The sequence below is a fragment of the Aulostomus chinensis genome, chromosome 21 (genome assembly GCF_037954235.1).
Source record: "Aulostomus chinensis isolate RoL2024-O1b breed Wild chromosome 21, RoL_Achi_v1.0, whole genome shotgun sequence".
In the NCBI taxonomy this organism is placed as follows: domain Eukaryota; kingdom Metazoa; phylum Chordata; class Actinopteri; order Syngnathiformes; family Aulostomidae; genus Aulostomus; species Aulostomus chinensis.
The window spans coordinates 13,739,492-13,766,436 of NC_141340.1; the positions used below are offsets into that span (position 1 = coordinate 13,739,492).

General features: G+C 41.2%; 1 protein-coding gene across 6 annotated transcripts in view; it reads right to left on the reverse strand.

Annotated features, from left to right (window-relative positions):
• The window catches only part of ctnnd2a (catenin (cadherin-associated protein), delta 2a), a 292,727-nt gene that overhangs the window by 162,858 nt on the left and 102,924 nt on the right, over window positions 1–26,945 (reverse strand). The gene's annotated exons all lie outside the window — the stretch shown is intronic.

Below are 26,945 nucleotides of genomic sequence, written 5' to 3' on the forward strand. Positions count from 1 at the left end.
AAAAGACAAAGCAAAGTTGAGGGAAAAAAGCAGAAAGTGAGAGTATCGAGCTGCCAGCTGTGTGATCGATGCCGACATGGACAGACTAACAGATACATATGGACTCTTTCATCTGACTTCATCTGCATTGACTGGCTGCCCGTCGACAGGTGCTGTTTGGTATTCAACATACGTGACATGTTAATTGAATGGCTGTCAGCATGTGCAGCTTTAGTGTCGTGGTACCATTTGCGTCTACTTTGTGCCTCCATGTGTGGACGACTTTGACGACGTACATGAGTCAGAATGAATACATTTACATGTGTTTATCCGCCTGGTTGGCTGTGATGGTAGTGGTCTGCGGCATGAACATGTTTAAATAGATTCCGTATTCAATCTATTGATAAATCATTGAGTATCAAATCAGGCAAATCCAAACAGTCTATTTCTGAAGTGTCTAGTAATCTATGTTTGGTAGTGAATCATCTCCAAACCAGGCCACTTATCTGGGAGGAAAGCAAGGAGAGAAATACATGTAAGTATTGGATCTAAAGGTGAAGTCTGTCAACTTTGTTGGAAGCTGAAGTTATATATGTGCAAGTGTCGCGCTGCTGTTTTCAGAAACAAGCATTCTCACAGACACACTTGTCTTGTTCGTTTTGTAGTGATAAACAAACCTCTACTGGTGGGGCGCACACAAAAAATACCAGGTCTGTTGACGTTTTACACACCTAATAAACTCAAATTATTAGTCTGACTTCCCAACATCGAGAAAAATGGAAATGCTGATTAAAAACGAAACGTATCTTTTCACGTCGAGTTGATTATTTTATCAATATCAGTCAGGCAAGTCTGACGTCCTTGAATTAGTCACTAAAGTTTGAATCAAGTCGTCATGTGATTCCTCCCCTTCCTCTATAAACTGTTGGATTTTTTTGTTCTGTTTTCCATAAATATCAGTCACAGTTGAGAGATATTGAATCCTGCCACTGACTTCAAGTCGCGGTCAGGACCTACCATTTGATCCAGATTGCCTGTGAAACTAAATCATGCTCGATTATCACAAAATTGAATAAAAATCCATCTATATGCTGCTGACAAACATAAAAGCAAAGGAAAACCTGCTATTTAATCCAGACCTGAAACAAAATCGTAATTTTTTTTGTTGTTTTAACTTTTTTAGTCCAAGAAATTGATTAAAATCGGAAGCAAAATTAACAGCGTAATAATTATGTCAAATCAAACAGTCACATGAATTGACTTTCAGCCCATATTTAACAGCTTTGAAGTCTCCCGAGTGCGACTTCAGGATCCAGGTTCTCCTGCTCTTTTACTTCATCACATCGACGACACACACAGTGCAGCGCTAATGAGAGTGCAAGCAGCGAGCCAGGCCTGTTGCTAATAACTACCAGAGCAGCACCGTGTTTGCAGAATCATCCAGTCACAGTAATGTGGGGGATACATCCACTTTGACGTCAGCAATGACTTCATAGTAACTTTACCTTTTTAGATTGCTCTTTCAAAGAATAATAATGATCCTTCCTCCCCAACAATATGAATTAGGTCTTAGATCTTTGCTCGTCACGGGCCACTCCTTTACAGTGATCAATTCACATTCTTTTTTTTTTTTTTTTTAATAAAATCAAGTCCATATTTATTCTTATTTGGGTAAATAAATAAATAAAACATAATAGGTAAAAAGCACAACCCCGCTTTGGATGTTGTTAGTTGTTTATGGCTGTCACAAGCGCGGATGAAATGTTTTCACTTTATTTCTCATTTTGTCTCTGAGTTCATTAACATTAACCAGAGAAACTGGACTATTAAAGTGGTTCGTACGTATCTGGCAATGAAACTCTTCATACAACATCAGTTAAATCACTCTTGATTCAGTTATCAGACACTGCTTCATTAAAGTTTCCCCTTCTTCCTGATTAATTCCTCAATCAATTCCCTGCGTTTTTATTCTCAGATGTTACAGGTAACAGTAGTTACGATTAGCGAGCTATTGCAGTGCGGTTGGTAGGACAGAGTAACCTTGAATGAATGAATGAACAGATGAATGACTGAGATACAGCAGAGAGAGAGGGGGGGGGGATTGAATAAACACAGAATTATTCCACAACACTGCACACTCTCGCCTGCCATGCCTCGACACACCGAGGCAGTGTCTCACTCTCTCTCCCTCTCTTTTTAACAGCGAGCCTGTATGAAACAGACATTTTAAATTCACAACTGCCACAAAGCTAAATCACACAGCGTCCTCTACCGTTCCCGCTGAAACCCACACGCTTGCAAACAGCATACACTACTTAGTATTCACACACATATAGGCTGGTGCTCACACAGTCAAACTTTGTTCATGTGTCTTTCAGGAGGGGGGAAAGAAAACAGCACTTCAAATGTTCAGGAATAGGACAGAGACAAGTCTGCTTACCCTGACGTCAACGGTTCAGATACACACTTTAGAAATATATTTTTTTGTTATTTAAAAAAAAAATGATTGATAAACTGTGAACTTCCTTAACGGTCGAGATTTTTTGTGAACGTCGTGCTGCGGAACTACGAACTCAAGATGTCACGGTCAACATGAAAGCATCCACAGGAAAACCAGCCGCCACATCTTTCATGAGTCATTAGTCCCCAGCTTGGCGAGCATTCCTCTGAAAGAGTTACACGCTGCCTCACAAGGTTCTGCTCAAATCCTCCAGCTGCCTCCTCTCACAGATAGCGGCACTTAACAACACTTGTCCATCCTGATAAGGCTGTCACTGTCGATGTGTGTGTGTGTGGGGGGGGGTGTTTATGTACGCTCAGCTAAGAGACACTTTACACACCCAGGTGCATCAGCATCAAAACAAACCCAACGTTAGTTAAAGAAAAATTCTCAGTAATTTTTACATATCCAGACATATTTTATTATTAGTGTGTTTCATTGTGGGACCGGGAATGTCAATTAATTTAAATTTTTCAGATAGAACTCCAGTAGTTTTGACAGAAAGCAGTAATTGCACCAGCAAGTCTAATTTGGTGTAGCACATGAACACAGTAGGGACACGCTGTGCAGAGGAATGGAGGGAAAAAAAGAAATTAAATTCATCTGAGTGAGGCAGATCTTCTGGTTCTCGTTTCACACCCTGACTGGATCATGGTGATTCCATCTGGGATTGTTACAAGATTATGGCTGATAGTGAACTCCTCTATAGAGAATATGGGGTTTTCACTTCAAGAACCTAACTGCTGAGTTCAATAATGATATAATAATCAGGTGGAACCCTTCCTATTGTGGCTCGACTCAAGAGGAAATGATGGTACTTTTCTAACCCAGTGGATGTTCATTCATCTTTGCTTGCACAAAGGTCACGTGTCAAGGTCAGCCGCAGCACTGCCCAGAGCTGGGAGGATTCCCTGTCATGCTCCACGAATAAGCAGAATGGATGGCTTTGGATGTTGAAACCCAAGTTATCCAGCTGAGGGGTGTGCGGTGCAACCTGTTTCCAGCCTTTTGTAAAATGTCAACTGTAAGACTGACTGCTGTTCACTGGGGCTGAAAGAAACCTGAGTGACAGGGAACCATTCAATCCAAACAAGCAGACAGCGGTCATTACAAAGCAGTCCAGTCTATTTCATAGGCCTTTTTCATTAAGCTATAAAACTACTAATTAGCCTGGAATGAGGTTTGATGATTACGTCCCTCCTTTAAATGAAATAAAAGCAGGTGGCCATCTGAGTAAAATATAGAGAATGATTTCACGAAGCTTGTTAGAACAAATGATTAAATGTTTCTTTCATTACCAAATTTTAAATGAGCGATGACGACCAGCACCAATAAAGTATGTAGATAAATCATGAAAATCGCTCTTCCACACAGCAGCAAACATTCCTCTTGGCCCAGTGCTTCACTCTTTTCACGCGTGTTGAAAATATGGCAATTCACAGATTTCAAACTTCCACTGACAAAGAGAAACGATCAAGTTCAGCTGGCATTTTCTAAACATGGAGGCATGCAAAGAATATCAGAGAATTTGGATGCAGACACATTTGGAGCTGCACACAGTTGGAATAATAATTCAACAAATCCGTGTTTCACTCTCAAATATTTTAGAGAAAATTGATTTTAACAGTATTTGCACTGAACACTGATACCCAATATTTTATCATCACATTCCTGTCACGGATGGTTAGAAACGCAAATAACCTGATCAGAGATACTGTCTGACTGACAAGGAGAGTTTTTATGTGCAGTTTCAGAACTACACATCATTACATAACCACATTTCCCTTGTGGTTTAGTTCTGTAGGAATTAAGTGAACTTCCAATGACCTATTGATTAAATTGCTCATGATTCAATATCTTCAAATAATGTCTGAAGGATGGTTAAAAGAAAAAAATAATAACTGACATATTGGCCAATGCTGAACCAGGACCATAAACACTGCTGTGAAGTGTGTGTGTGTGTGTGTGTGTGTGTGTGTGTGTGTGTGTGTGTGTGTGTGTGTGTGTGTGTGTGTGTGTGTGTGTGTGAGAGAGAGAGAGAGAGAGAGAGATATTTTTATGAACCTCTGTGTGGTGCAGTTTAAGTGTCAACAAATGTTAGCTAAAATCTGCCCACACACTTTTAGGCATGGAGCTGGTTAGGGAACCACTCAATCATATTTGTGGATGTGTCTCTTGTGTGGATACGTATCTACCCACTGATGGTTGTCATAACAACAGTGTTGTCCTTCATCATCGTCAGCATGATGGTGCGACATTCTAACTGTAATCTGTCAATTAAGGCTGGGGGTGGTGGGGGGGTTAAGTTCTACTCTGGATGTGAGTGGGGGTAGTGTGTGCGTTTGTGTGCGTGCGGTGTTGGTCATGTGGGGTAAAATTGGGCTCACACAGTAGAGACTCGCCTCCCTTCTGGTGACACAAGCAAGTCCTCATATGCATATATTTTACAGTCTGCCCGTGTATTTTTACAGTTGTTTTTGTGGGGACTGACTGAGATCTTAACCATTTTGTTCGATCCTCACTGTCTGAGACACCTTTGAAGAGCAGCTTTGGGGGTTTAGACTTAATTTTGTTAAAAGTGGGTTTGGGTTCAGGTTAAGGTAAGGGGCCAGAGAATGTAGTCTGCTGGTGAATATCCTCACTGAGCTGTGCGAGTGTGTTTGTGTGTAAGCTCTTGAATACTTAATTCAGAAAGCATTCTATTGTGCACAAACAAGGCTGACGACACATTTTTGTGAATATGACAGCTTAATGACAGTCTGGCTCGAAGAGATTTGTCTTGTCGAAGTTGTTGACTGAAATGATTTCCAGTGCATGAATACTGACAGCTGCAACACAAACTTCTATTTCTACAAAAGAAAAGTGAACAAACAATGCGCCGACTTCAATAGAGACGAGGGATGTCAGTTTCGGTTAATTCTGCTTTCGATAACCCGACACCCATTATGCAGCAACTAACCGGTTAATTTCTTTCTTTTCTTTTTAGGGTTTTTTTTTTTTTTGGTATGTTTGTTTTCTTTAAAAGATCAAAGCTCCAATTTTCCTTGAGATCTAGTCTGAGTCTGCCTGTGTGCGTGTGGCGTAGGGCTTCAACTATGGATTATTCCAGCAATTGAGGAGTCTATTGATTCTGTCGATTCTATATGTCGGCCCTGTGATGGATTGGTGACCTGTCCAAGGTGACCCCCGCCTCTTGGTCAATTCCGGCTGGGATACGCTCTAGCCCGGAACAGGATCAGTGCTATGGACAATGGATGGATAAATATTCCACTGATAATTTAGATGAAAAAAATGTATTTGCCTTAATAAAGAGCAATAATATTAAATGGGAAAATATGCCAGGTCAGTGATGATAACCACCGCCCAGATGATGATGATTCGATGGCAGACTGAGCACTGTAGAACTCCACGATGTCATCAGCGCATGACATTAAAATATAAATACGTGTGTTCAACTGTCTTAATGTCTGTATTTCCAGACTTCATCATTCCATGTATACAGGTTGAAGATGGGTGGAAGCAACAGCTTGTCAGGTCTCATCCAGTGCACAAAGCCAACAGTCATCGCTGCTGGGAGGTGAAATAGAGCAGAAGGAATTTCAGCTGGACAGTGTAACCCTGTCCTGTCTGGTTGGTCTGGATCTACCCAAGGATCCAGTGACTGATCCCTGTGGATGCAGCCTACTCAGATGAGAAACATTATTCTAGCATCCCTTCATGCAGGAAGAACTTCAGGCTGGGAAAAAGCAAAAAAGTAGAAAGCTAAAAAAAAAAAAGAAAAAGCAGGTTTAGCTGCTTATCACTGCTATGATAGACCTTTATATGACAAACACCAGCAGCCTCATTGTGAATCCAGCAGGGAATAAAGGACAGAAAGAACTACGCGAAGGTGCTTTAACAGGAGGTGAATGCCACTGATCTCTCAGCTGATAAAGCAGCTGAGGACAATGAGAAGGGCTTCACTGATCTGATGAGTCTCATAGAGAGGGGACGCTCTGATGTGAAGCAGCACATCAGATCGCAGCAGAACACTGAAGTGAGTCGGGTCAGAGAGCCTCAGGATAAGCTGGAGCAGGTGGTGCACACTGACCATCACAGCCAGTTTCCACAGAATTACCCTTCACGGTTACAATCCAGAGTCAATATCCATCCACTGCACTACTTTGAGCGTGTGACAGCAGCTGTGTCAGAGACCAGACTTACAACAGACAACATTCTCATACAGAAGGGAACAAACATTTCTCTGATGGTGACTCAAGTGGATGTTTTTCCTGTCAGAGACAAAGACCAGAACTGAATTCTTAAAATATTCACACTGGATCCAAACACAGCCAACAATTGGGTGTTTAAATCTGAGTGGACAGGAGGAGTTGATGCTCCAGTCACATAGAAGAATATCTGCAGAGCAGGGAGTGGAGTTGTAGGTGTGTTGGATACAATGATAAGTCCTGGTGCTCCAGACTAGGGGTGTACCTGTGAATGAATGTCCAGGCCTTCTACTGCGTCTCTGAGACCATTACTGGACCAAACCAGACACAGTCACTCAGCCTTGACATCCTGGACTCTGTCTTTGTAATTAGCATTTAGCCACAGCTGAGTTAATTTAGCTCAGATAGTCAGGGGCCTCTTCAAGATCTTTAGGGAGTTTCAGTCACTCCGTTGCAGTTGATTAACTGATTGAATTTCCAAGTCTCAATTTATGGATGTTAAATATGTAGTATGAAGTGTCTGAAGTGAGGAAAAGAGATGTGAGGCCGCACGAGTAATCAACAAGGATGGTCTCAGTCACAGATAACACTGTCTGCACTGAGCTACTTTACAGGGCTTCCGACAAACACCATAACACCCCCACACACTTGCACACATCCTCATGAAGGCTCCCTCCTGCATACATAACTGTCGCTGGACTAAGCCACTAACGTGTTGAAATATTCCTGAGTAATATTACTAAAGCCCTGAAATTTTCACTAATACAACACTTCATCCCGCACTTTTACACAGTCAACTTGATAAGATGTGATGAGTGTAACTCTGCTGCTGCACATATCAAACAGGCAGGTCATGACATCAGCTCTCTAGATACATGGCCATTGAAAAGTTGACTGACCCCCCCTGATGTGGAGAAGATAGTTACATGTAGAAACATATTACTGTATATGCAAATGTGTCAGTCGATGCTCCAACTTAGTTTTGTTACGGTTTCTATTTTTGCAAGTGTTCAGTGACTTCAAGATTTGGAGTGTGCGAGTCCTTTTTTAGATATCGTAAACATTTAGGTGCAATGTCTCCATTGTCTATCAGGTCACATTTGGGTGCCTCATGCACCCATTTGACTTATTGCTTTGTTACATCATTGGTCCATTGTTCTGTATTAATGTTTATTCATGCACTTGATAGCTGCACAATGTAACTTACTGACTGGACATTTTGACCTTTGTCTCTGTTTGAGTCTACCTGACAAAGACTTCCTTCCATCCATCCCTCCATCCATTTTCTATACCGCTTATCCTTTAAGGGTCACGGGGGGGCTGGAGCTTACCCCAGCTGACGTTGGGTGAGAGGCAGGGTTCACCCTGGACAGATCGCCGGCAGAAACACTAACTCTTCATAAATCCAAGACGAGAGCTGAACAGACCACTTCTCTCTGAACACACTGTAAAATACAGCGCACTCCGTGTCCGTTTGTTGAACATGTCTTCCACGATAATATATTTCCAGCGCCAGACTTTAAACATCCCCTTGATAGACAGGAAGCCGGTATCACATAATTACTGAATAGTATGTTTCAACTGTACAGATTATGCAGAGTCATATGTGTGTGTACTGTATGTCTGCATACAGTGTTTCAGCCGTACACAGCACCTGCCTTGCGCACTGCTCCAGCCCAGGAACATCTGCTGTGTGTGTCTAAATCACCCGGCTATTATAGTTATTATGACAGGTGGGCTATCGGTGCTTTGCACCGGCACAGATAATGACAGAATACCTCCATGCATAATTCACAAGGGACGCGTGGCCTGACACCGGGCGTGCCCGGTATTTCTGTGCCTCACACAGTCAGTAGCTGTCTTGTATTTATACTTATCAAATTCACTGTAACTAGACTGTTGTGACATAAGACTGAGCTGCAGTGTAAAAGCTCTACTCAACACATTGTCAAGTGTTAGGATAAAAGTTTCACCGTTAGTAGAGTATCAAAAAAAGCAACGTAATATAAATTTTCATGCTCACATATTTTGCGCTGCGGGAATTAATTTTGATGGAGTCACATTCATGGAAAGATTTCTGGGATCCCAGTGATTCTCTGGTTTTTACACGTTAAGAAAGAGCTCAAGGCTGCTACTTAGCTCCGTTGCAATGGACACAATCGGTGGGGTGGGAAAGAAAGCTGTCTCAAAATCATCCAATACACTTTTCTAAAAAAATAAATTAAAAAAAAAATGTCAATGAATAAAACTCAGACTGTGATTTCCATTCATTATGAAAAAATCTGTTAAAAAATAGATGTTAATTTAGAGTGAGATACATGGGGCCAGAACTATTGTCTTGATTGGGTGCCATGATTTAAAGCAGCACTTCAAAAGCCACATCGTACCTTTGGTTAAATTTTTTTTTTATATCCAAACATTTTGACAAGCAGAGCACTTGCTGCTACTAATCAAGGCTGGCTTTTTTGTTTCTTTCTTTCTTTTTGACGGGATAAGAAGGATTACGACTAGATGCACCAAGACCCTGATCATGAACTACTTGAACCAGACCATACAAAAAAGTGGAACTGTAGGCTTTTGAAGCTGGAAGACCAAGATGGGATGGGAGGCCAAGGCAGCCAAACTAGATCCAGAATATCTGGAGGTCTGTTTGACTCTAAAGTGACATGATGAAATGTTCAACATGATAATGCAGGCAAAGACCTTTCTGGGGATATTTCTTTATTGTAGAAGAGTGCATCTGGTGACTTTTGAGACAGCTTTCTCGACTTCCCCACTGCTAGCATCTATTACAGCTAAGCTAACTACTAGTCTGGAGCTCTGCGTTCTCCTCAGAGAAGAAGGGAGGGTATCTATCAGCCTGTCTGTCTCTGAAAATAATGGATAATCATGAATTTCCCCCAAAATGGGCATGTTCATTGAACAGTAGGACACCCCATATGTTGCATCAAGTCTAAATGATTTTAGGAGTTAGTTTGGACTTGTATGAGATGCATATTCCTACCGAGTAGTTTAAAAAGCATGCAGTTTTAACACAGCAAGCATGTAAAAGCTGGTAGGTGTTTCATTGAGAATCACCAGAAACAGGCTCCTGGTCACTTCTTCCGCATGGCTGCAGCGAAGGATCAACAAACATAGAAATGATTCAGCTTCTACTGGCACACGGTCTGTGTGTTGCATATACATACACACATTCACATGCACACATATGCGAGCACAAACATCCCCCTCTGTGAGACTACTGAAAGATCTTGTACGCTTTCTTTGCACAATGGCAGAGGCTTGTTTTTCTTTGCTTGGTTTAAAGATATACACCTTGCATGCATGCTCGCTAAATCAGAGTTGGAGTACAATATGTGAAATATTTCACTCAAGAAGAATCACGTCCCATACATCTAGCAGGTTGAGTATCAGTCTGTGAAAAGCATCTATATATATATATATATATATATATATATATATATATATATACACAGTATATATACACATATATATACAGTATATGTATACACAGTATGTATACATATATATACACATACACACATATATACATATATGTGTATATATGTATACATATATGTATACATATATATATATACACAAACATATCTATACATATATATGCACACGTGCGTGTGTGTACGTGTGTGTGTGTGTGTGAAAAATGAGTAAAAAAAAAAAGACTAATTCAATAGCAGTAGTTGGATGTCATGTGAGGATGGAACTTCTCAGAGCTTCAGGGGCTGAAGCGGATAAGTTGAGTCTGAGGATAATTTAGTGGGAGTCGCTATCAGCAGCTTCCACTTCAGTAGAAGAATATATTAACATGAGAGTGCGTGTGACGGGGGAAAGGTTATATGCCTTACACAGTCTCTCTTTATTGGTCCCTCGTGAGAGCAGACTGTGGCACCGTGTGCACACACTTATGCACACACACACACACACACACTTGTAATCTTCATAGACACTATCCCTGCTTGTGTGTGATCAGCGTAACAGCTCAACAGGAGCCTGATACTGTCAATATTCATGGTTCAGGGGAGAACACAGAGAGAGTGGGGTAGTTATGACGAAACACAGAAAATGATCCACCTGCACTTGAACTGAGTGAATGCAGCATGTGGTCTGATATAGAGGTGGGTTAAAAATGTCTATATACCGATATTTTATCAATATACAATTGTAGGAAAGATTATCGATACATAAATCCCAGTATCGATCTTTTAAAATGCATTAGATTTTACCTGTTTATTTTTTTGTTTTTGTTTGCCCCTTTAGTCTCGCGTGATTTAGTGTTTAGTGCAACGTTACTGCAGTCAGATGATCAGATCTCACGAGATCCAGGCCATGTGCCTCCGATCAGAGAACAACAAGATGGCGGAAGCGCAACTTTAATCTCCGGCAAATTTAAGTGCAGATGTGTGGCAGCACTTTGGCTTTAAGAAGCAAGAAAACTGTGCCCAACTTGACAGAAATAATGCTGTGCACAAAATGTGCAAAGTAGAGGTAAAGTACAACGGAAATACAACTAATCTCTGGAGCCATTTGACTAGGCATCACCCAGAGTACACTCAGCAACCAGGAAACTACAAATCACTGAAACAACCCTCGCAGGAGAAAGCATTTGGGACGAAGTTTCCATCCACGCCTCCATGTGCAGAGAACATCACTTCAGCTCTGGTAATTTTTATCTGCAAGGATCTCAGACCATACTGTGTGGTAGAAAATGTAGGCTTCATACACCTTGTCCAGACACTGGAACCACGGTATGTGCTACTGACATGGAAACAACCGAGTCACAATCTCAAAGATGTACAGGGATGTTAAAAACAACGTCACAACTGCAATGAAATCGGCAGAGAGAGTTGCCATCACTTGCGCCAGCTGGACAAGCAGAGCTACAGATTCCTACTTGACCATCACCTCTCATTACACTGACAGTCACTGGTCCCTCATGTCCCACGTTTTACAAATGTGGGCGATTGAAGCTCGCCACACCGCGAGCCATCTTGCTGAGCTGCTGACGGTTTGTGGAAGTCTAAGTTGCCCTTTTGTTTTGAATGACGGTCATATATTTAAATAACAAGTGCATGATGTTGTATAACTATTGTTTAATGGTCAGTTCTCAATGTAAATATTAATATTTAATTATGCAGCAGGTTAGAGGGTTACTTTTACAATTGAATTTACAGCATTAGTCCTTTGAGAATCTCTTCCATTACCAAAGCAAAATTGGTATTGTAACTAAAATATCGTATCGTATATTGTATCGAATCGTATCGAAAATCGTATCGACTTGGGACCTAGTGTATCGAAATCGTATCGTATCGGGAGGTCAGTGGTGATACCCAGCTCTAGTCTGATACCTGCAGATGTTTGCTAACAAAAAGTGTGCAGAGTTCTGTAAACCTCTGATAGACCAGCATGGTCAATCCATCCATATTCTACCACTTATCCTGTTAAGGGTCGCAGGGGGGAGGGGGGGGCAGAGCCTATCCTAGCAGCCTTCGGGCGAGAGGAGGGGTTCATCCTGGATGGGTCGCCAGTCCATCACAGGGCCGACACATAGAGACCCTGAACTTTCTTGCTGTGAGGCGAGAGTGCTAACCACTGCACCACCGTGCGGCCCAACCAGCCAGATGAACAGACAAATCTCCTAGAAGCTTCTACATGACATCCGAACCAATTTTATCACGTTACAAAAACTGGAAACATCCATCAGTCATAATGTAAAAGTGATATTTTCTCAAAGCTGTTGATAGCAACTGTTTTTCTCCAGGGTTCGAATTACGATCGGATCTTTGTGGGGGTCTCTAAAATTACTGATGTTCAGAAGGACATAAATAAATAATGAACACCCAATAACACCCAAAGGGTGCTTTAAGAGAGAGAGACTATCTCTCTCTCTCTCTCTCTCTCTCTCTCTCTCTCTCTCTCCCTCTCTTTCTCTCTCTAGGATCTGCTTAATGCACTCCAAACTTTTTTTCATTAAGTAAGAGCGTCTTAGCCTCCTTGCATACGAGACATCCAATACAGTCTTCTTTTGAATAAAGCCAGGGGTATTTTTCCTTCCAAGATTTCCACTGAGCGGGTCCCCATTTCAGTGGTGCACGTTCCTTTGCGGGAGCTCACGTCTCCTCATCCTGCTCCTCTTCTGAACTCTCCCCTGAGTGTGAGGTGGTTCCAGCAGCATCAGGTGTGGAGCTAGCATCCCGCCCAGCAGCAGAGCTAGTGCTAGCTCTCATGCTAGCAGATGTCTGCTCCTCTGCGTCCATTTTCAGTTTCTTTGCGGTCACAAATCCAAAGCTGGACAGGGTAGCAGACCCCAAATGGAGAAGCAGCTGTTTTCTGGCAACATGATGGCTAAACTTTCAGACCGTTTGCTGTCTATCCTGTCGTGTTTTTGCCGATATGTTCCTCGCTACTTCTTCGTTTTCTTTTTAAATATGCACCCTCCAGCATGCATAGTTTATTCTCAATTTTCTACTGTGCACTTGGTGGTGAAGTGCAGTATAAACTGTTGTGCACGACAGAATGGGTCCATATTCTTCATTGGAAAACATCTTTCTTTTACTTTATTTACCTCATTAATATAAATAAAACTAATTAGATCAAAAAATGTGCTATTTCTTCTTTTTCTGGTTATTGGCCAGGACCCCACAGATGTATGATTTAACTGCCTTCATGGGAGCTCACACCCCTCCCTATGGGAGCTCGGCTCTCAATGGCTCCCACGTAATTCGAACCCTGATTTTCTCCCGTCAGTCATTACTATTTATTGAGACAAGTTGTGTAACATGGCCATGTACTGTACATAAATTGCACCAACATGTATCACACTCTTCTGTGTCTATTACTGAACAGCTAATGTTTCACAAGACCGTGACTCTGAAAATTAATAATCATGCACTTGTGCATAAATAACACAGTGTAGGTGTGTGTAGGTGTAACTTGAAGAGGCCGTTCCTGTAGACATGAATGTCTGAGTACTATATTTGTGTGTGTGTGTGTGTGTGTGTGTGTGTGTGTGTGTGTGTGTGTGTGTGTGTGTGTTGAGGATATATCACGTGACCCTGTACCCTGGGACAGAGGTTTTAATTAAGTGGTAGGAGAGGAGCTAGATGGTCCAGCTCTCACAATATATCACCACGTCTGGTCTGCAGTGACTAAACAACTCCATCTAAATCCTTGCATGCATGCACGCACAACGAACACACACACTCACACACCCAATCCTGCCACTGCTATCACAAAGCTGTTCATTCTTGTCCAAAGGCATCAAATGTGTCAAAATAATCATCAGCAAACATGTTTAAAAAGAGTAACACAAGAAATGTGTTCAAATATAATTCAGTAGGAGAGTGAAATGATGATTTTTTTTTTTTTTAAACAGTGGTTATTTCCTTAGAATTTTCCTACTGGTACAATTCCTCCTCTTTTTATTTTCAAACTCTCCAATATGCAAAGAAAATGGCATCGTGAGGTTTTATGATCCTAAACCTTCACGAGAAATTTCAATCTGGTTTCGAAAATGATCACTTGACACTTGATCCCAACAAATCCTTTTCAAACAAGGAGTTCAATATTGCAATATCATTGATCCAGCCTACCTTTAAAATACCGGGCGCAAATTGACGATACTGAGACAAAAAAAATGCTGCAGTCAATACTAGAGCCTGACAAATTCACCAATTCTTATTGGCCTTTCACACATTTTGGTATCAGAATACGTGTGGGTGGATGATGGTGGATATGACAGCTTTTCCCACGGAAATGTTTGCACGTGAAATATATGATTGATGAGTAAGATGCGCATTGTCACCATTGTGATGTGATGAATTAAGCTTGACTATGAAAGTAGGAATACAGTAGAATTAATTTACAATGCTGCTAAACTGATCAATTTCACTGTTTCCCAAACTGTTCCCAGACCTGCACCCCTTGAAACATTCAATAGATCTGGTAAGAGGGAGAAGAGGGTCACCGTGACAGCGGCTGGGAAAACAAAAAACACTGGTTTGTTTTGGGTGAAGGATTTTGAGAGGATACTACAGATTTTTTTTGGTGTGCCCCCGGACATAACTGTGCATACCCTCGGGGGGTACACTTTCCTCAGTTTGGGAAACATGGATCTACTTGATGTGAAACAACTTTTTTTTTTTTTTAAAGAGATTTGAATTTTCATTTTACGAGATACAAAAAGGCCTCAGAGGAAAAAAGATGGCTCCCTCTAACTGTTTGTAGTGATTAATTTTTCACATTTCTTTAAAGTCCCACGAATAGGCTTTGGTGGTCCAGTTTTAAAACTTAATAAGCGCTCCCGCTTTACATGGCCTATCAACAATTATCAAGAAATCCAAAACTATAACAAAACAAGAAAAAAAATTCCTATCCTTCGATGCGCTCACTGTATCTCCCGATGGAAAATGTTCTTTGTTTTTTTTTTTCCCACTGCAGTCACTTTCCTTTCTCCGGTTTCATCTTGATTCATCTCCTTTTGAGAGGACAGTGCAGACGCAGGCTTTTTCTGTGTGTGTGGAGAATAGCCTTGGGAGGTACCTGCGGGCCAGGAGCTCAGAGCAGACGCCAACCACAGCACACTGAGACAAGCCATGAGACAGCTGGCCTCTTAGAGAGATAATAAAAAGCACAGAAGCTAACATTATTTTCACAGTCGTACCGGAGCCAGAGCCAGTTGGCAAGTTAGGTTTCATAGATTTATTTCGATTTTTAAAAGTGTACGTCATGCTGATGCCGCTTCTTTTTTTTTTTTTTTTTTTTTTTTCCAATTCAAGGTCAAGATCATCGAACCTTTTACCAGAATATGTTACAAATTATCCTTCAAACAAAAAAAAAAAGAGCCAGGGAAAGGAGAGAAATTTAAAAGAAATATATGTACCTTGAAAATACACATGTATGGTCAGACAAATTCAAAATAGGTAAAGATCAGCCCTGTATACAAACGCTCTTACTCACATTACCCGTCAAGTAGAAAGAAATTCTACAGTGTCACCCTTTTGAGACATTTCTTTCACCACCCACGATGCTATCTGACTCACTGGATTACAATGGAAACAAAAATTGATTGGAGAGCATCCACAGCAGCTAATAAAAGTCACAATGAGAAGTGTAATCACAGCGTTCAGTTATGGCTCTTGGGAGGACTCTGCCCCCACATCCAACCCCCTGGCCAGCAGGAAATCAACTAACTAGCTTTTATTGTGTTAATCTAAATCCTCTATAAAGTCTTGGTGGGGAATATGATTCATCAGTATGGAACAGTATGAACTTCTTTTATGTTTCAGAGAGTGAATGCGATTAGTCATTTCTCTGCTCGAGTGCAAATGTCGGCATCAAAGGTAATGATGGAGCCGGTATTTGTCCCCGTCACGTTGTTTTTTTTTTCGTTTTAATGATGAAGTATTGGTATGAGATGCACAAACTTCCTGAAAAAAAGACACTAAGCAGAGAAGACATCTCACACACACACACACACACACACACACACACGTCATCCACTTTGCTTCTTCTCCACACGGATAAAATCTCCTTAAACTGCTCCAGACATTGATTCCTTTGGCCGCAGGGGATGACGTCTCAAAAAGGCAAACTCACTCATATTCTCACTCCCTCTCTCATTGACACATTTGAGGACAAAACTAAGACCAGAACTTGAAAGTCTAAGTCCTGCATAATAATGTTCATGGTCTTTGGGACAAGTATCTCCATTCATGCCTCTGCTTTCACCTTGTGGTCATTCTGAAACATTCTTCAAGCATATCTCTCAGGTACATGCTTACATCAAAATTTGAGCTCTTATCTTCCCTTCTCTCCCTTTTTAAGCTCGCTCATCCGTCTCCGCCTGGTCTCCCTTCGTTCATTCGCTTTCCACTTCGCTATCAGCGCTTTCCTTTCTAACTATCTCTCTTATTTTAATCTCTCTGTCGCTTTAAGTAAATGGACATTCCCATTAGTGACTTTAGCTGCAGAATATAAATATGTGAAATCAGTTCTGGTGCCTGGATGAAGTGACTGAGGAGGCAGTAAAAAAGGCGAAGGGAGGGGTGCGGGGAGCGGAATCTCTTTCTAATATCTCTGCTTTTTTTTGGTCTTGCAATATAGAGGTTCATTAAGAAGATGAAAAATAACCTTGATATAAAATAATATAAAATAGGAGTATGCTCATATGATAATCCATTGTATCATGATAATTCTCTTGTCATTTTTTTTCAAAATGAGATTTTAAGTTTGTATGAAATTTCATGGCAGGACATAAAGATTCTCCAAATTTCAAATATTTGTTAACCCCCCAAAACCCATTCTGTTTGCATTCATTTAAGAGCCATTTCAACTGACCATCATTTTACAAAAGTGTATACAGTGATAGGCAGCATGGTGGTGCAGTGGTCAGCTCTGTCGCCTCACAGCAAGAAGGTTGCAGGTTTGAGCCCCGGCTCCATGTTCTCCCTGTTCCTGTGTGGGTTCTCTCTGGTACTCCAGCTTCCTCCCACAGTCCAAAGACATCAAGAGGGGACGAGGCTGATTGATACTCTAAACTGACCGTAGGTGTGACTGTGAGTGTGAATGGTTGTCTGTCTCTATGTGTTGGTCCTGTGATGGACTGGTGACCTGTCCAGGGTGAACCCTGCCTCTCACCTGAAGGCTGCTGGGATTGGCTCCACCCCCCACCCCCCCCCCCCCACCCCCATGACCCTTAACAGGATAAGTGGAAGAAAATGGATGGTATACAGTGATCCCGTGAATCATTATATTTTCTGACACAGTTATTTCCTTGAAATTTGCAAATCTACAGAATTGGAGCACTCAGAACGTTGGTGCTGCAAGATTTCAATGACTAAACTTGATGGATGATTGTCACCCTTCAGAGATGACTGCTAAATTCAGCTACATAGCGAAGAGCATCACAGTTGCTGTGTCATTAAAAATAAAAAAAAGTTCTGACATTATTTTGTCCAGGCCAAGAGTCAACTATTATGACATTGCCATCATAGGGATCATGAGTCTGTTTTTTTTTTTCATCTTTTTCTTTTAAAGACACATCACATACAGCATACTGTTAGGTGACACTTTTCTTCACCTTTACTGATACTCAATTTATGAAAGCATATTCCATATCTGGTTGAAAATTATCATCCAGATACTACATATTAGTAGTATTAGAACGTGAAATAAGGTAAAAATTTTGTGTGTTGTGTGATGCAATAACAACGTTAAATTATATTTAATCAGCTGTTTCTCAACTGAAATCACCGTCTCTTTTCGTGCCTTAACCGTTGATAATTACATTTGGCATTTTTCTGAAACCAGCTGACTTCAATCCTGTTACATGTAAACAATTTCTTCTCAGTACACACTACATTGTCACCACACACTCACACAAGAATAAATGCCTGCAAGATAGCAGACAGGCAGGCAAGCACTTAGGGTGTTACACTCACATGATCTGGCACACACGTGGGCACATAATGCATGTTAAAGAGCATTGTAATAGCTTTTTAAATGAGGTCAACTAAAAAAAATTAATCTTTGCACAGAAAAATAGATTTTCCAGATAATGAACAGCAAAGCACGAAGCATAATGACACATAAATACATACTGATAGATGCCTTCACTGACGTATGCACCCTTCCCTTTCAAATAATTATAAGAAGCAAAGTCAAAAGGAATGCCAAAGCAAGCGATGCACACAGACGGAAAGTTTTACGTAATAGGTTCAGGGTGGGTTCAGCAGAGCAAAGCTCCTATCAGGCATAAACCCATCAGCATTGTAGTTCTACTTCTTCTAAGACACAACACACAGTAAACATAAGACGAATTATTCCTCACAGCCAATCAGTAACGCATTCATCACTTTGTTTTGACTCGCACACTGCTCCCCTGGGCAAAGCTCTGAGATGAAAAACACCAGAAGCATCAGCAAGATGCATCAGATCACCACTAGTTTGTTACAATGAGATCCGAGTTGTCTGATAAAGAAGTGACATGGAGAAACACATACGTAATCAAAGCCACTATGCACACGCATACATATTCATACACACACACACACATATACAGTATACACACACACACACACACACACATAAAACATTACCATCTTAGGCTATCATTGCTGCTGATGTCAAAAACTATGAAAAAACAGCTATAACAGATGGTTAAACGGCCATCAGGTGTCCTATTATATAACACCTGGGGAGACATTACCTACAGCTAACTAGCTCATTTCTTTTTCTCTTCCTCACTCGATTTTCCTCTCTTCCCATGCTGTTATTTGGTATCATTCTCTGTCACTTTCTATAACACAAACACACACACACACACACACACACACACACACACACACACACACACACACACACACACAGCCTCACTGGCATGGTTTGGTTGGTTCTTATCTATTCTCACCACTATCTGGTGTTGGGGGAAGATAAGCATGCATTTGCATGTTTAATGAACCAAACACCCCCGATTCCCCTCAATGCGAGGACACACACACATACACATGGGTGCGTGCATGAATACACACATGCACACGCACTGCTTCTGCTGCTGCTGTTGGCCCTGCAGGCCTCCCTCTCCTTGCCGCTGACATGGAGTCACCAGCTGCTGACTCCTACAGGAATAACCATGGCCTATGTGTGCACTTCTACAGCTAGAAGGACAGAAGGAGGGACATTATTTGGCCTGAACACATCATTTCAAAACAAAACAGGATTTATCGGATACTTTAGAGAGCAATAAACTCAACTTAAATCACATTGGAGTTCAATTTGATCCAGGCAGTCTAGCAGCCAAGTACCACACCCATCCATCCATCCATCCATAAGTGTTGCGGGGGGGGGGGGGGGGGGGGTTGGAGCCTATCCCAGATGACATTGGGCGAGAGGCGGGGTTCACCCTGGACGGGTCGCCAGTCCAGTGCAGGGCCATCAGGAGCAATTAGGGGCTGAGTATGTGGCTCAAGGATACTTGGACATGGTCACCGGGGGAAGTGAGGATCGAACCAGCGACCCTTGGGTTGCTAGATGGCCATTCTACCTCCGAGCCATGCTGCCCCACTATCACACCCCTTTATAAGTAATCCCTTGGATGGTTTGAGTGTATCAAATGGACTCTTTTTGCAGCATTCACAGTTAAGTGAAGTCAAGTCTTGCTATGCAGGTAAAAATGTTAAGCACTGTCACAAAGAGATTTTATTAAAAGCACTGAATGATTACTCCCTTTTTTTTTTTTTAGCTTTGACAGTGCAGTAAATCAAAAACATCATTTGTCCCCAATGGGGCTACTGAATATGCAGCAGTGGGACACATTTGATAAAACACAGGATACACAAATAAAGCAGTAGTCCAGAAACATAAATTAACATTAGAGTTAAGTTTCGAGGAAAGATGACGAAGGGTTCATAAAGAAGTGTGGTGATATGTAGATCGTGGAATGCTGAGAGGATAGCAGATGGCAGAGACTTCTTTTTTTTTTCCTATGGAAAGAATAATAACATAAAAACTGCTTTCTTATACAACTGCTTGTTTTTTGCCTCTTATTTTGCTTTGCTTTGCTGTGTACATTTGTATGAATTCCATTGTATTACAAGCATTAGAATTACTTTGGAACTGGTTGGTTCCACAGTTACAAGAAATACGTTTAAGTACAAACGTAAGAGGGAATCTTAAGTCACTCTGAATAAGCAGATATATCTGGGATGGTCCTGTTCATACTCCACTTACAGGAGGCATGTCAAGCATGCATCAAGCACAAAGAAAAACGATCTGACAATCAACAGCGGGCCAAAACCTTAACAGAAGAGTTTTAGCATGCCGTTGCAATAAGCCAGACCTCTAGGTTTGGAAGTATGTCCATTGTTCTAGCAGCTTTTCTACAAATCGGCCACTGGCTGGACCAGCAAGACACGCTGGCACTGCTTAAGTGTCCCTGAGCAACAATCGATGCTGAAATCTGTTTCCACACTTGTTCTGAACCTGCTTCAGACTTCCTCCTCGTTGATGATGAGATAAAAGTGCATTTTTAAATCAGTAACATCAATAAAATATTCGTTTTTTTGTAATCAGTCCATTATCATGGGATGTGTGCATTGACTAGTGCAGCATGTGTTAAAAAAAGCTCTCCTTCATACAAAAAAAAAGTCCAAATGCAATTTAAGAAAGAAGACAAATAGATATGAGGAGTGATGAAACAACAGACAGAGAGGCAGACAGAAAAATAGACAGAGGAGACGACAGCGGCGTGAGAGATGTTCCCAGCTGCCACAATTTTTCCTCCTCTCCTCTTGGAAATGCATCATCAGTCATTAGGGGAAACCATGACTCTTGGTATCATCATTCATTCACACACACACACACACACACACACACAAACACAAGGCATATTTTAAGGTATAATGCAGTGGCCTATAATTTGAGTTCTCTCTATGCAGCATTTTGCTGAGCTTATAAAACCGCCTGCAGCTAATGGTGTGATGGATCCCTCTATTATCACCCAACGCAGGGGAAGAGAGTGGGGTATAGTGAGATAAAGGAATGTAATTGGATAGTATTTTAGCCGTGGCAAAAACAGGAAAGTGGTCAGGGATGGAAAGTGAGCACAGATAAAGCTGTGAAATGATAACTGCATGATGAAGTCAAAAGGCTGTCTAAAATATGATGGAACTGTCCAATAAATTAAATCGTACGTAAAAATGAAATCACCACTCTGTGTACTGTGTCTGTAAACACATTTCAAAACTAATCTGATGCAATGATGTTCATAGAATTCAGTAATAGAAAACAGACACCCCCCCCCCCCAAAAAGTTAAAAAAAAAAAACTCGGTGGGAGTTTTTACAGAAAATGTTCCGAAGTGTTTGATCTATATATTTAAAAACACTGATGCCAAACAGATTTTTGAAGGCATGAAGTGAAAGTGGAAAAAGAGATGGGAAAAATAAGATGGGATGAAGAGCAGAGGGGGGGAACGGGGGAGGGGGGGGGGATGAAAATGCTTTGGTAAGTGGTGTGCATTTACACAGCACTTTTATCCGAAGCGATTTACAATTTGCCTCTCAGTCAGCCATTTTCACAGACAGTGCACACTGATAGCAACTGTCCAATCACCCAAAGACACGTCAATATGTTCCTTGAGGAAGGGGATTCCTCGCATGGCAAGAGAATATGTGGGTGGCAGCACACGGCTCAAACGCGTGTTGCTGGTCCCAACTGGTGTGGCGCTAAATGTCACAGCTTGATTAGAATAAATAGTTTTGTACAGCTCTGGGAGTGGGCACCAATTCACAACCAGGACACACACACACACACACACACAATATCTTGTGGATGATGCAGGCTTTACCTTTCTCTGACCTTCCCAAGGGGTCTTTGGGCAGATGTGTAAGTCTGAACAACGGCATCAGAAAGCTGTTACTGCCTCAGGACATGAACTTTACACCTCTCTCTCTCTCTCACACACACACACACACACACACACACACACACACACACAAATGCGTACACTCACACACACTTTACTTTCAACCACAAGTGCAATAGTGCAATGGCCTATGTGAGACACATGCTTTTTATATATTAAACATTTACATGAGGTCCATACAAGTTCCCACGTCAAACCTAACATCGTGTTATTGCTAAACTACTCGAGTCCCTTGTGAAGCCATTGTAAATTTCTATGGGAAAGCACAAATGTTCATGTGAAATCTACGGGATTATTGCTTTGTATATTTATTCAGAAATAAAGTTGATATCATAACACCAACAGTGTTCAGCTTGGTCTCCACTGGAAGAGTGGATGGGCCTTCCTGGCACTGTTCCTCATACCTTACTTACCGGGTTGGGACTACCTTGCATTAACTGGAAATTAATCCTTTGTTCAAAAATCTCATTTAGAATTTCAACAGCCACATAAAGAAAATCACAAAATCAGCCCATGAAAGAATAAAATAATGCAAGAATCAAAGTATTTTTGCAAAAAACGGATTTGTTCTTCTCTTTATTTCAGCAAGTTGGACTACTGAAGTGCCGTCTTCACAGGTTTAAGCAAAACATTAATCAGATTGCAGCCCACCCAGAATGCTGCAGCTAAAATGTTCACAAACACTAAGAGAGTGTAGCGCATCACACCAGTTCTTAAATCACTGCTCACGCCTCCTGTGGGTCAGAGGATAGATTTTAAAACCCCTTTCCCTGTCTATAAAGCAACTAATGGTCTCAGACCTAAATGCATCTCTGATTTACCTGAAGCCTGTGCACCCAAGTATCCAGGATCCTCTGCCCATCGGTCCTTCTTACTCAGAACATGACCAGCATGTGATAGGCAAGTCACTATCGAGGTGACTCTCTATCAGAATAAAGGCTTAGCAATTTTTCATAATCTCAGCACTGCTGGCAAACCAAACTTGAAGCTTTGAAAAGTAATCCCCACACCATCAGGTGACCTCACAGGGGTGATATCTTTGGTTAAGAGTTAGAGACGCTCATTTGGGTTTGTAAATGTAGTGTATAATGACGCAGGCTAGGCCACACTAAAAGCTTCTTTCAGTATTATGAGTGTTGCTTGACTTTTTGCTTTCAGTGTAAGCTATATACTGTACATGAACTATTAGCAGCAGCAGGAAAAAAAAAAAACACAGGTGCCTAAAGCAAGAAGCTGTCCGTTAACAAAACAGACATCGTCCACATGTCTCAAACCTGAGGCAGCAGGGTACATTAACATTATTGCCGGAGGGTCTGTCACTTTGGAGCTCATCAAACAGGCTAGAGTTATTATTACACACATTAGAGGCCTAACGGAACACAAAAATTACAGTTCAGTTTTAATCCATGGTTCGCTTAATTTCCTGTACAGCAGAGATGAAAATTGCAAAGATAAAATTGGTTGTTCATTGAATGAGTTAGACACAATATAGCACCATTTTAAAACGGGTAAGGTCAGTGTAGCTGCCTCAATTCATGATATTGTAGTGACCGTCGCGACGATCACGTTACAGGTGTTTTGACTGTTGATACTGTGTATCAGCGTGGAACTTGTATTTTAGGTGTATTCCGGATGTAAATCTGCAATAGTTGGTACACATCTGCAACCACACATACATATCATACATATACCGTTAAATCTCGAACAGACACATGCCCATGACATCCAAAGCCAGACAAACCGCAATTAAGTCAATGCATTGATTTCCTATTGCGGTGATGAATAAAATTCAGGAAATAAAATATGAAGATGAAGAAAAATGACAGTCAAGTCGGAGGTGTAAATGTAAGATGAAACGAGACAATGAGAACAGGAGGGAACCAGGAGGGGGTGGGGGGTGGGAATTAATGAATTAAATCTATGAAGTGGCAGCCACGTGACCATGAAAGCTATTTATTTATTCATTCTCTCTCTCTCACTCTCTCTCTTTCTCTGCCTCCAGCAACGATACCACCATTTCTCTTGACTAAATGCTAACAATTCCATTAAGCACAACAAAACACCCATTAAGAGGTCACATTCGTTTCGCTCAACTTCCCTTGTCACACGCATACCAACTGAGGGGCTCCATACCTTCCTCTACTCTGGTTTCAGTTGTCAAGCCTTTCGCTGTTCAAACTAGTGAATTCTATTCAGCTTTCAAAAGACGAGTCTTTGATAAAAAAAAACAAGTTTCCAGCAATTGCTCACATATTTCATCATTCAAGCATAACTAATAGCTTTAATATCTATGCTTCCCATGTATCGTATTGTAAACACATTCCATAATATTAACAATAAATCATCAAGCTAAAAATATTGCTCTTCATGGCAATGACATGACACAATTCAGCATGTGAATTCATTAAGCTAATGTGACATCTCATATGTGGCCTTGATGATCTATTACAATTAGCTTACCAGCTAGCTTCACATCATTTCCTCGACAGTCCACGGGCAATGATGTATCTCACCAAGGCAGCCCAGCAAGGGCACTCAAAGGCAGATGAATGCCGGGGGACCTCTAATGACCCACATCTGTCAAAGAAGTGTCCTTTTATTGGCCTTATATTTCACTGAGCTGCAAAAACACCTGTGGGGCACATGCCAAACTGTTGGTCACTGGGACAAAGTACACATTAAGGATTGATGATTTATTCCATTGCACATTAAAAAGTCATTGTAGTAAACAAACATCATGGGAGAATGAGGTCATAATTAGTTATCAATTCATTATAAAAATCGAATAATTTATGCGACTATTGCCTTGTGTTAAAACATATATTTCTTCAAAAGTGTTTTTACCAGCGCCTGGCAGTTACGTACGATAGAAAGTGGTGGTAATGGACCCAAAGAGCTGCTTTGTCGGCCACTTGTAAACAACAAGAACAGCAACAAAAATTCAACTGAATCATTTTAACTTCAGAAACATATTAATATTAAAGAGAGTCAACTGAAGCACTTTGACAGGATGAAAAGCAAGAATAACTACTAATCATACTAAATCAGATATTCCATTTGTTATGGTGACTACTGTCCATTAATGAATGTGCAAAATGGATGACACAAGTCTTCGAATGGTTTCTCAGCAGGCACTACAGTGTCTAAATGGAAATATCATAGACAAGCAATAGAGCAGGCAGATCAGCCTGATTTTGAGGGGGCAGACGAGCCGTTTACATCTACACATTATGGTCCTGAAAGAGGAAGTTCTGTTGGCTTTAACGTACCGACAAGCAGCAGCTCCATTTACAGCCTCTTACAGCCAACACTGCTCTGATTGCTGCTCTGCTCTTGGTGTATCTGTGTCTCACACACCCTGCATACAACTTGTCCTGCTGTTATAGAAAAAGAGTCACAATTTCACGATCTATCATTTTCCACAAAAAGACACTGGCTTTTTCCAAACATCCCCTACATTTTCGCTAAAGTGAAATTTGGTTTGGGAAGTGTTTCCCAACTTGAACTGGATAATTGAGGAGTAAAACTATTTGTATGCATCAACAATCTGGATGTTGGATTCACCAAGCATCTAAAAAACAAACAAATGTGAACAATTTATCCATACATAATCAATAAATGGCATTACAGTATGATTGATTTGACTGATATCAACTCCCCCTACATATTCACCTGGGAGGTGAAATGAGCCTCATTTGAAGGAAAGGCAACTCCATGAGCTACACAATGCAATTTCATATTCTCATCTCTGCAACAGTTGGTCTTTTATTACAGTTCATCTTGGCATCTCCATCATAGCAACTAAAAAGCAAGACTTCTGCGATACATCCTTTTAAAAGAGCACCGCAGGCTTGAGCTTCACAGCTAGCTAGACGGTCAAGACAGCAGGAACAGGAAGTTTCCCACTGGCTGCCACTTACTACTAATGTTAGAGAAATGATAAATGAGTCTCTGCTGGCGCTGTGTGTTTGCACGTGGGTGTGTATGAGCCAGTGTCTGTTTCATTCCTGAAAAGTGTTGTGTCACATGGCAAGAGCTCACAGTGTGAACAGATGTTAGTCAGTAATGCCCTGGGTTGCTGCACCACAGTCACACTGTTTTTTTTTGTTTTTTTTTTTTATTTTAGGGTCCTAAGCTCCAGGGTGGAGGAGTCCGGTGAGATGCCTGAATTGCTTTATCGAGCAGAACACAACTAAGGACAGGCAGGCTCACAGCGGCTGCCAAGAATACACACAGACGGACACGCAAAGAACAGCAGTTGCTTCAAACATGAGGGTCCAAAAAGACAGTAGTATACAAATCCCCCAAAGTTTGGAACTCACACACACAAATGTAGTACCAGCATGTACTCTTAAATTTCCAAATGTTTCTAATAAACTGCTGAGTTAATGTGGCAACTGTTGCTAATTGCCCACAGCACAAGTTGTGTTTTCCATGAAATCCATGGTTGTATAATATATGTAAATGACACCTAGTAGCTTTCTGATGTTCCTTTTCCTTACCCTCTTTCATCATTTCTATCCTTTACTTTATTATAACACCTATCCACTCAAAGCAGCCACACTACACTCTATATTTAGCTGCTGTCTGTCATGGAGACCCTGATGAAGGAGGGGAAAATGAGTGCTGATGTTGGAAACCATGGTAAAGGTTAGCGCTGTCTCATTAAATCGCATCAGCCGCTCTCTGATCATTCCCAGTTATATCACAGACACTATTGTCTATACTTAGGATTGGAACAAAAGTACAAACTGCATAAAAGATGATGTCAATCAAAACGAGACGGAGAAAACAGTAACTGACCACCTCAGACATGA